This window comes from Indicator indicator, chromosome 11 (genome assembly GCF_027791375.1).
Source record: "Indicator indicator isolate 239-I01 chromosome 11, UM_Iind_1.1, whole genome shotgun sequence".
Lineage (NCBI taxonomy): Eukaryota > Metazoa > Chordata > Aves > Piciformes > Indicatoridae > Indicator > Indicator indicator.
In genome coordinates, this window is record NC_072020.1 from 22,281,315 (window position 1) to 22,293,422 (window position 12,108).

A 12,108-nucleotide genomic window follows, 5' to 3' on the forward strand; every position below is an offset into this window, starting at 1 on the left:
AGACATTTTCAGACCAAGAATCCAGTTCATTATGGTTTCTCTGGAGAACAGGGCTAAAATGAAGGAATACCAGGCAATTTTATGAAGTTTTTACTCTGAAGAGGCTCTCTCCCTCAGACTGGCTACAAAGCCCTGTGGCCTGCTGTTTCACTGGACACATCCATAGTAAATTGCTGAGGCTATGCAGAGGAAAATGAAGTGGGTTCTACTGCAAAAATAACATGGTATTATGAAAATGGCTTAGATTTCAGGGGCATCTCATCATGTTGCAAACTGATTAACCACTTCAGGTTACATGATGTCAATACACTTCAATGCAAATTTCAATAGCTGTACTCTCACGGTTCCATTTTTCTGCTTCACATGAATTATTCCAAAGGAAAGCCTTCAGGAAATATACAATATAGTGGCCCAGAGGTAAACAAAATAGAGCTGATTTTTGTGTAGATATAATGAGTGGGTCTACAGAAATGTGCCAGAGTAATTTTTTTTTTTTTAAGCAAAGCTGTTTTATTAGTTAGCATTTGAACTTTCAGTATTTCAAGTCAGAATAACAAGTTTGCCTGGAAGGTTATGATGTATTAGAACAATGAAATGCCTGTAAAATACCTGGTTGGGGTAACAGGACTTGCTAATTATAAATAGCATATCCACAAGAATTTTGTCAGTCCTTTACAGTACCTGCAACCGGCTGCACTCAGTTTTCAGATGCATGACTGGCTGAGGCTAATGGACTTCTATAGTCTCCATAACTTGTGAAAATATAATCTTACCTACTGAAATTTTATTGCTAATGCAATTATTACTGCCGTAATTACATACTGCCATTGTAAACATAGGATGCAAGTTGTGCCTTGTTCAGTCAAAAGTCTAAAATACATCTAACTTTCTACTGGGAGAAACATAACTTTGCACTTCAGTTTGATTTCAGGACAGAAGGCGCTAATCATAGAAAACAGATAAACAGTAAAAGCCACAAAGAAAGAAAAATAAAAACCACACACACACAAAAAAACCCAAACAAACAAACAAAACCTGTCCAAACCACTGATTTATAAAATCTAAAGCAGGTTTAAACTGATTTTTTTTTTCTTCTAGATTCATGTTTAAGTAGCAGAGGCAAATTGTTCTTGGCTTTTTCTGTCCTTCCAGTTTTCATAGCACTGTTGTACAATATAATATTTCTGCTTTTAAGAAACTCATATTAACTTCACAGTTCGCAAATGCCTGTGTGATTAAAAGGACTAAAACTTCTGATATTGAAAGGGCCTAAAGTGTAGCTAAATCAAAGCACTTCCTCTCAGGGTTGGTGGAGGATATATAAATCCTGTCAAGGGTATCTAATGTCAACTGCATGCCACAAGCCCACCATACTATGAGATGTGAGGGGTTACTCAGGCCAGCAGAGTAGCGCTGACTAGTTGGTAACAAATGCTGAATGGATCTGTCAACATAAAAACGAGAGGAATGGAAGGACATGATACTTTTCCTTGTTGCTCTTTGGACTGAAGAAGATGACTACTTTTTCTTCTTACCTGGTCAAATTTAAGTAACAAAGGAATCAATACATAAACACTTCAGAGAGAACTAGATGGTTGTGATGGTTTGAAACTGTCTTTTTAATTTTTCTTTGCAAAGTTCAAGCAGAGAAAGTGAAAGAATGTAAATAAGTCACTATTGGGTGTAACAAATCAAAATAATGATTGTTCTAAACACTTCCATTGGATAGATAGAAATGTTTAAGAACTATTACTCAACACAAAGTGGGGCACTCTGCATTCTGCAGTCGGGGCAGTTGCTGGGCTGTCTGGCTGCTGTTTCTTCTTCTCTTCTGGCTGAAAATAACACACTGATGTTGGCGAGCTAAGTTAACAACTTCTCTACTTTAGCTAACTCTGCTTTCTGTCCAGAGGGGTCTGGGGAGGGACGCCCCTGGGAGAGAGGCCCCTTTGGGAAAGTTCCCCTTTGGGGGGAAGCAAAGGGAGCTCGGTTGTGCTTTTGTGTTGATTGTATGTATTTGTAAATGTTGTGAATGTTGTATATTTGTACATATTCATTGCATTTCATCATAGATTGTAGATTCTGCTTGTAAATATAGCTTTCATTTGCTTCCAGACTGAGCTAGTCTGGTTATTGTCGGGGGGGTGGGATTTCAGCTCACACTGACACGATGGTGAATGGTAAATGACAAGGATCGATTAAATAAAACCTATCAGGCCACAATAAACATAAGCCATCTCTGAAAAAAATTAAAACAGATGGGTTGCTGGGTCAAGTGAATGTCTTGTATTTTAGTAAGGATTTTCATGCAACTAGTCCTGAAATCTTCATAGAAGAAAAGAAAGAACAGGTCTGGAATTCACCCCGAGAAGCTCCCTATGTCATCTCCAGATCCAAGCCACTCGCTGCACGAAATTCACACCTAACACAGTTGCTGAAAACCTCCAGCAACAGACTCAACAATCTCCCTAAGCAATCTGCTGCTGTGCCTGTGCTTAACTGTCCTTTAGAGTGAGTCTGTGGTTCTTAATGGTCACACTAATCACATCACTTCTCACCCTATCCAGAAAAAAAAAGAGCCTACTCTTCCTTTTTTAGCATCAACTCTGTAATCTACCTTTCTCTACAGTAAAAAACCTCAATTATTCCATCTTTGCAAAATTCTCTAACTCTTAAAGAGACGTGAAGGGAAGATACAGTAGACAAAAAAAAAAAAAAGTTCTCATATTCCAGTATTAATAGTCTATGGTCATGTATTGAGAGTAATGATGAAAGAAGACCATTGTTATCTAGGCATAGATCAAGGGCAAATGCAAACTTATCCAATTGTCTCACAACCTTCACCATATTTTCTTCTAATTTATGCAGGTATCACATTTCCTTACTAGAGAAATGGAAGTTAAAACCTAGGCATGGAGATATTTGCAAACTACCTGCATTCCAATGAAGATCAGCATTATCTGCATGCAATATTTTAAATAAATTAGCACAGAAATAAAATCTACAAGTTTTGTTGTTGTTGTTGTTGTTGTTGGGGTTTTGTTTGGTTGTTGGGGTTTTGTTTGGTTGTTGGGGTTATTTTGTTTTGTTTGTGTTTTATTTTTATTTTTTTGGAATATTTGAGACAATGTAAATTAATAAAAGAGGTTATTAGAGTTGTGAACTACATCAAACAAACTACAACACAAATTAGTATTTACTAGAAAAAGCTCCATAAAGAAATATTCCATAGGATTCATGATCTTTTACAGAAGCTTTATTTTCCATGTGGTAGTTGCTTTCAATGCCAAGAAGCCAAACTCTGACATGAAAGTTAGCCAAAAATACAATTTTCCTCCAATTGCAATTGTTTTCTACAGCCATCTTACAACTGTAGAGCAGTAAAAAGTGATCATTTTAAAGAAAGAAATCTAATGTGTATGCACTGTAGATACCTTCATGACCTTCCCTACATTCTATGATTTGATTGTCCAAGACATGCAGTAATGATTCAAAATGATATTGGACCGAGTCTACCACATGTCAATGAATGCATCTTACACTTTTGAACAGTGACTTTTAAACTTCTGCTGAGACTGCCAATTGCAATTCATATACTTCCATTGACATTGTAATAGATGGCTGTCTCCCACACTTCCTTTGACTTCTCAGCCATTAGAATGTCAATGCAAGAAGTCTATACACAACTTGGCTACTGAAAGGAAAAAGACAAACTACATTTTTAACACCTTATATCATATTTAATATGTAAACATTCACCACATTACTAGCCTATTTACACAAGAGAAATAGAGAAGTTCAGTATGAAAACTCACTTTGTATTTCCAATGTATTCTGTCAGTTATGAACAGACAGCTGGTGATGATTTTTTGTTTTCCAGAAAGAGGACTTTCTTTGCTTCTGTAGTAGAAATGCTGAGTGATAGATTGTGATTTGGATCATACAAATGATCACAAGAATAAAAGAAGGAAGGTAAGTGAAAACTTCCTTCTGCAGTCAAATGTAGCTTCCTACATCTTTATTAAGATTTTCCAAAAGCAAAGGGGGAGAGAGCACTTCACAACATTTATCCCACTCATCAAATGAAGAGAGAGAAACAGTGAGTCTGTCTGCTGCTCCCGGGTTATTGTACCATGTCCCTGCCAATACATGGCTACTGTAAAAACTCCTGGCTTATGATGTCAGTTTACACTGGCCCAAAGAGAACAACTTCTTCTTAAGGCACAGACTCATTCAAGTGTCAGACCCAGCTAATCATAATTGATCATAAGTAAGAGCTGTAGGTTACCTTTGAAATAACAAAGTAACAGAGCAAAGCTAACTCGGAAACCCTCCACCTTCCTTGGCTTAAGAAAGACCTTTAGTTTTACTTCAGAATGTTTTGCTAGTTAATGAAATGCAATTACAATACAAAGCCCAATTTATATCTTTTGTGAGGACTATTCTTCAGTTACAGCACCTGTCTCTCAGATGCTAATAGCTTCTTCAGTATGCAGCAGCTTCCAGCATTTGGGGGTGGCGTGACTGTGACAACATATGTGGAGACAGAGGTATGACTATAACCTGAATCTCGATATATATCTGTCTGCTTCCTACCTTATCATTAGTTTTCGTGTCTCTTTCACTGCATGCTGCATCTCACTTGACTCTTACTTTCTTTGTATTGATGGAGACTTTGAAAGCCAAAAACCACTGTAACGGCAGGAAATGCAAAGTGTGGTCACTTTCTGCAACCTATTATAAAATAAAATTGCTTAGTATCCTTTGTGCAACATGAGGTTTCATTTATTGATTCAGAGTAGCATCATACCAGAAAATTCTGTAATATATTGCTACCTTTCAACAAGGGGAAAAAAAAAAAAAAAGAGAGAGAGAGAAAGAAGCCTTGTAGATTTGTTCTCTGTTTTCTACAAAATTTTATCTATTCCGTGTAGATTATACCTGCAACTGCAAATAGCCATGAACTTCAGATATCACCTTCCTCTAGACAGACTCCAAAATGATATCTGTGGTGAGCTCATCAGTTTTATGTGCAGAAATGTGGGCATTCCTATGTTTCCTACACTACCCTTTAGGGTAGATACCTCTACTTATATCTTTGTAAAGTAATCCTATGTATTCAAGAAAATGAGCATGAATATATTTCATTGAAACATGTCTAGGCTCAAGTAAAAAAGTCTTACAGAAACAATTGCAAAACAGATAAAATCTTTATCATCGTGTTCTGAAATGGCACACTCCAAACAGTAGAAACACTTGGCTTTTAACACAACAGTTGTATTCACTCTAAACTGCCTTCCTTTTTAGGCTTTTCCTCCCCAAGAGACGCTTTATGGCCCCTGAAGATTATGCAAGCAAAGAATGGTAATGAATAAGATTCCATTTATTCATATTTATGAGGACATTAGTAATTAATGACTAAATGATTTTTGGATATTCTTAATTATATAGGTTAAGGAAACGTTCAGATTGATAGCACACTCATACTAGAATGGTGAGTATATTGGTTTTTTTTCCTCCATACCTAGGAACAAATATCTTCAGGATCCTGGTGCCTATCAGTCAAGGATCATTATAGTTTTTAATGGACAAGGTAGTTATAAAATAATCCACAGCATAGAATTCAGTTATACATTTTACAGGATTTGAATTAAAGTTTTATCTTGGTGCTGGTGTACAAGCAGGTTTCAGGACCTTTCTACACCTGAAAATACTGTTTTAAACAGGTCATTCACAACTTCCTGATGGAACCCTCAAGGGCACCAGTCAAGAAGGCTGCTCAGGCACAAAAACAACAGGAATCCATAGCCGCTATTCACAGCTCTTTGAGAAGAGAGTCAAAACAGATGAGCAATGAGAAGTTTCTGAAAACATTTCAGAGATGGACAAAAAGCTTTTCTGCAGTAGGTTATTTGTTGTGTTGCTAACTTTCCAGGAAAAACATAGATGAGCTCCAGACAACATTACGTTTCGTACACATTGCAGACAGGATAAATAAATATTCTCTAATAACTTTGGCAGCCAGATCAAATGGCTATAAACTCAAAAGGAGGAGAAAAAAATCTGAACATCTGATATGATCACAGAATCACAGAATCAGTGATGCAACAAACCTCTCAAGGGTGACCCTATACTGCAAGAGGACAAATTAGACGTTCCCTTTCTTGCCCAGATTTTCTAACATTTTTTCCTTTAATCATCTAACTTGCACCCAGTGCTACAAAGAAATGGATAATCTGTCTATAAGGTGCCATAAAGAAAAAAAAAAAGTTACCCTTAGTGTATGTCCCCTACTATAAACAGAGGAAAAATGTTTTAATTTTAAAGCACAGAACTGGAAACAAAGGGTTATACGTGATCTAAATCCACCTCAGAAGGTGACTTCTGTTGTTACCCTGCTTTCTCATGTACTAGGTTCACAATCTCTTAAAACATGGCTTGATATACACATGTAACTGTGAGGCACCCTGTGTAATATTTGGAATTTTAAAAAGAAACTTCCTACAGTGCAAGGTGTGACTTATTGTAAAGAAAAAATAAAAATTGTTTATAGAACTAAGCAAGAACCTTTAGAACAAGATAATGCTACTGACATAGCTGTTCTTTAATATTTCTAAGAGTTACGTGGAGTTTTAGTATTAGGTCTCCCAATGAGGTAAAGCAACTACCTGATTTCCAGTGAATGACTTGGTTCTTATCTCTACAGAACGCTTAAAAACTTTTTCTGTACCCTTTAGACTTTTTGTTTTCTTTTCTTCACCATCAACCTATAAATTTATCAGGACATTCATTGTAGCGTTACGTAATATTCAACCACTATTGACTGTCTGCCTGAGGTTTTATCGATGAGCAGTATTTATTCACTGAAAACTATAGTGATGAAGCAGAAGTTATGAACCCTTGAAAGTTCTGTTCCTGCCTCTAGCAGAGGGAAAATGAACATACAATTTTCTGGGAAAAAAAAACTCAAGCTTTATTCTTTCCCACTTCAGTACTAAGAGGGGGAGGAAAGCGTCTTTGAAAGTGACAGCTTGTATTTTCAAAGTTGGATATATTGTCATCATTCACCTAGCTCAGCTTCACAAACTCCAAAATAATGACTCCTGAGCTTATTAATTGAAACTGCACAAATAATTTACCCTACCTCCTTTCCCCAATGCACGGAGAATAAGAGAGCAAGTGCTGCATTCAGCATGTCTGTCCATATTTCGGTATAAAGGGTGTATAGATGTTAAACAAACATTTCAACTTCATTCATGTAAAACACACATCAAAAGGAGAAACAGTGTGACAAATGTAAAGGACCAGCAAAAAAATAACACAACATGTTCAATACTACAATAAAGACAAGAAAAGTTACCGAGCAGCAGGCCCAAGGAGTTATTTCCACTTGGATGGCAATGTCTGCTAGGTCAGTTGTCTTTTTCTAAGCAGAAGGCATTTGACCCTTTCAGTGAATAGAGTTCATTAAATTGCTTCCTGTCTCAGAATCTGTGAAACCACAGGGTGAACATGCTCAAGAAACTCATGTAGGTTGAATATGGCCAAAGTGGATGCTTCAGGAGCTGCTTGTACTAAAGGAAGCTTGATTTGCAACAGAGTAAAGATTGAAAGATCAAAGATCGTGTGTTACAGAAAAAGTAACAGTACAGGCAATGATTTGTCTGCTTTAAAAGTCTCAAAACCCACAAGAACAAAAATATACCTGTATCTTCTGAAGCACAGCAGAAAAAAAATATTCAAGTAGAAAATGTTTCTTTGAAGAAAACGCATTCAAAGAAATAAAAAAAAAATAATCGTGCTAGCTTGATGCTAAATTTTTAACTCAAAATAAATCTTGCACAGGTAGTAAAATAAGCTGTACATGCACGGTTGGTAAGGTTTAAAAGATAAGAAAAAACAAACAGGCCTTTTTGAAACGGATGTTTCCTATATTCTGGGGTACGTTTTTTTGAAGTACCAGATGTGGATCCTTAAGTGATAACAATCAAAATATACGCAGAGTTCAGAAAAATGGAGCTAAAATATTTGTCACAGTCTAATGGCAATTGAATTACACATTTGTTTTTAAGGCATGCCTTTTCATTGTTAGTAGACAGGCTCTGTTGATTACATCCCCCATGGGCATCACACAGGTGAATAGTGCCCAACTCCACAGAAGTATTGACAACACAGTGTTGCAGACAGACACACAGAGCTGTTCTTAGATATTCTCTTTTCAGTGTTTATATTTCACTTAGCTCTTATTTAAATGTTTTGATGCATTTTTACACTTTTGAAATGTTAGGTGAAATTGCACCTCTAAACTGGAGTACTTGTAGAGGTATTTAATTTAGTTTTAGGTCAGCAATTGCCTGTAGCAATAGTTACACCTATCACATAAGTATTCAATTGTTCTTGTGCATGTTCAAACTGATTTTCTTAGATTATTATAGAAAAGTGAGACCTGAGCCAGTTCAGTCACTGAGGACAAATACTTAGAAAAAAAACAAAAATGTTTTTTTAAAATTTGTATTCTATTCCTCCTCTAGTAAGATAGCATAATTTGGACTTCTTTAAGTGTTTTGGGTTTTGTTTCGTTTGCGCAGTTTTGTTTGGTTGGTTGGTTTGCTTTGGGGACTCTGTTTGTTTGTGAGTTTTGCTTCTTTCTTGTTACTCTAAAAGTCCAATCTTTATTAAATGTTGGTGTCTTCTCTGGCAATATTAACACAGGCTTTGACATACTTAGTATTCAGTTATTAGTGGCCAGTTGGTACACAAGACCAACACTTAAACTGAACTAATACCAATACTTACTGTGTCTACTCTGGGTGTATATAGTTTGCCAAATGTTGTCAAAAACTTTAAGGCAGCCACAGTTGTGTCCATGAAGTTTCTGAGTGCATCATGTTCTTGTGCTGGTTGAGCAGCCATGATACACATATGTGGCACTTTTATGATAAGAACAACATAACTATTTTTTTTTCATAGGTACAGTTTTGTGACATAATTAATGTTCTTGGCAATACCACAGTTAAGCTAGGAAACTTGTGGCTGAAATTTTCAGTTGAAGTCGACTTATAGTTGTTCAGTGCATCAGAAGAGAAATCTTAGGAAAGCACATATTCCTTTCCAGAAAGAAATCTCCCTTCCTCTCTGTTGTTGGCAAACAAGTTCTCCAGAATTTTCCACAAACAAGATAACTGATATTCTGCTATAAGGAACAATTTCCTCAGCTGGTTTATGTAGCATATTTAATGAACACTAGTGGCAGATTCACTGGCATAGGAAGGGGAACTGAACTGTGTGAAATCGGCGCTTACTATGCTGAGACAAGCACAGACTTTTGCCTGTCCATGGTACTTGAGTTCTCACACACTCTAGTGTTATTATCTTTTCCTTACTATTAGGAGGTCGACTATAGAAGATGCTAGAGTCAACTGCAATATCCAAGGGCACATTCTTACCCTCTTTCAGGGGACCAACAAAAGAACCACTCACATAGTAGACTCCTATTCCCAGAAATGTTAATCTGGTTGGTAAAATTCCTGAACTAAGGCAGACTACAAAAGAGCTTACTAGACTATCATGTACCTGGCTACACAAGGCACGTGTGAGCTCTATCTGTGCAGTCTGCTAATTTAATTGTACAGGAGATCTAGACATCCAGCAGAAAAAGTTTAGTCTGCAGACTGAGAAAGTGCTCTTTCCTGTGCTTGTTTCAAAACAAGGAACCCACTATACTTTATTCATTCCCCTGTAAAAATTATGTTTATCTTTCCAGTGACTTCAGGAAGTGTTTAACTCTGTGTATTCAGGATCCTTTACGTTCAACCACCTTAAATATAAAAGCTCCAGGCTAAGAGATCCTCCTTCTGACCTACTAAATAGCAGCTATCATCTTAGTATGGCTATTATTCTCAGCAGGATGAAAAATCTCACCCTAAATGGAGAAAAGTCTGAAACCTAAGGATTCTCAAGTTCTCAGTAAGAAATTCTTTTCTATGTAGTACTTTGCACACCAAATGTACTTGACTCAAAGGAAAATAAATACCACAAAATCAGCCAGGAATCCAAGTGTCAAACTATGCCCTCTTTGGTTATCACCATCACCAAAAAAGGGAAGTAAAAATTAAGTTGGGTTAATGGTTTTACTGATGCAGGAAGGGAGCTAGCTGATACCACTACGAAGTGGTAAACACAGAAAAGCAGTCCCTTAGTCTCTACTGATGAAACTAAGAGGTACATATTAGTAAATAAAAATGTACTGATTCAACAACTGAAAATGAACTGGAAAAGAACGTTCATGTATTGTGCAAAGCTGCCTTAGAAGTTTAAGCTTGCAGTGTTGCTACAAATGCTCTTAAAAAAAAGGAAAAGATAAGTGTTAATATAATAGAACCTACTAAAAGCCCTCTGAAAACAGGTATCAGAATTTATCATTAAATAATGTACCCATTTGGAATGCTTTAATTAAAACCAGACAGTTCTTCATGCTTAAAGAAAAGTATATGCTCTTAAACTAAAAGTTGAATGGTGATTGTTATGCTGTCTGAAGGAGCAAAAAGCTTTGGGAATAATGGTAGTCAGCTGCTGATAAACAACATTTTATTTCCTATTCATAGAGAAATCATCTGGGTGGATGCTGCAATATACTGCAGAATTTAGGAATGCAAGAGGTTCAGTGAGAGTGCAAAGAAAACTAACAACAGTAAGGGGTCTAAAGCCAGCCTAATTGGTATTGCATTCTGATTTTCTTTAAAGGTAAAATACTTGGATCTTTTCATCAGTGGTGTCATGAACTTATTATTCACTGCTTACTCCAGATTTTTCTCTATAAGTCTACTGGTTGTTTTCTCTTACAATTTCTTACCACTTCCTAGTCTTATATAGCAAGATGTACTATTAGCTCTCTGGGTCCATATTTCAGAGTGCAATGAACACACACACATAGACATTTCCCTTTTCTCACATCAGCTGGATAGCATGAAAAAATTCCAAATTCCTTTTGACAGGTAAAACTTTGCTGTAACTATGAGTCAAGTATGTTAGTTTACCTCTGTCAAAGTAGCCATTGTTTGTATGTCTGATGTCCACAAGCAAAATCCCAAGGGATCTGAAGGCCTTAGAAGTATCCCAACAACTAATTCTCAAATGATAGGCAATCAAATGAGGGTTTCTGTTGTTGCTTATGAGTAGCTGCTTTATGGATTGTCAAAAAACTTCTACTTTCACAGCATGATCTAGCTGTCACTTTTCACAAGCCCTAAATGCATACACAGAAGATGACAGAAAACTAGCAGTATCACAGTACAATTTGTTTGAAGCCTTAAGAACAATAAATGCCACTCACAGGAAGATGAAACAAAAAACCCCAAATACTCATTTTTCTAAGTCCAGAAAACAAAGGAAGATCAAAAGTACACTATGTCCTAAATTAAGACAGAGATGAGTGAGAATGCGTTTTTATTGTGTGCTAAAAAGAAAAAGAAAAGTCTGAGAAAGACTGGAGATCAGATTTGGAAAATAAAAATTCAGTAACAGTTGTTTGATTTGATTGAGCAATAAAATGTCTAAAGCATTGAAGTATTCAAACCAACCAAAAACCTGAGCAATCTAATGCAAACTTACTTGCTACCCATAACATAAAGTGAAGAGATAAGTCCATCCTGCTGGAACTCCAGAACACAGTATATGTCACCTGGTTGAGCGTATCTGTTTCTGTGATCACAGGCACACTGTGACAGTGGTAGTCACTGCTGCTCCCACAGCACCTCCCTGTCCTTTCCCCAAGCCATGATGGGACCAGTAAAGTCTGTAATTATTCACTGAGAGAAAAGCTGCCTTTATGACTCCAGCAGAAAGAGCACTCACACAACACAAACACTTCAGAGAAAAACAGCAAAAGCATCTTAGTATCTCAAAGAACAAATGGACACTAGAGTAATGCTTTTATTTTTATTCCCTACCCAAGTACTCCTGTTTAAGCTCCTAACCTGACAGAAGTTCAGAGCAAAACCCAAGTTCTTTGTTTCTACAGGTCCTTTTCCTATCCTTCCCAGATTTTCATTATCTAATTACAAATGCAAGGGAGGACAACTCCACTGCCTCTTTATAGCAGAGGAGAGA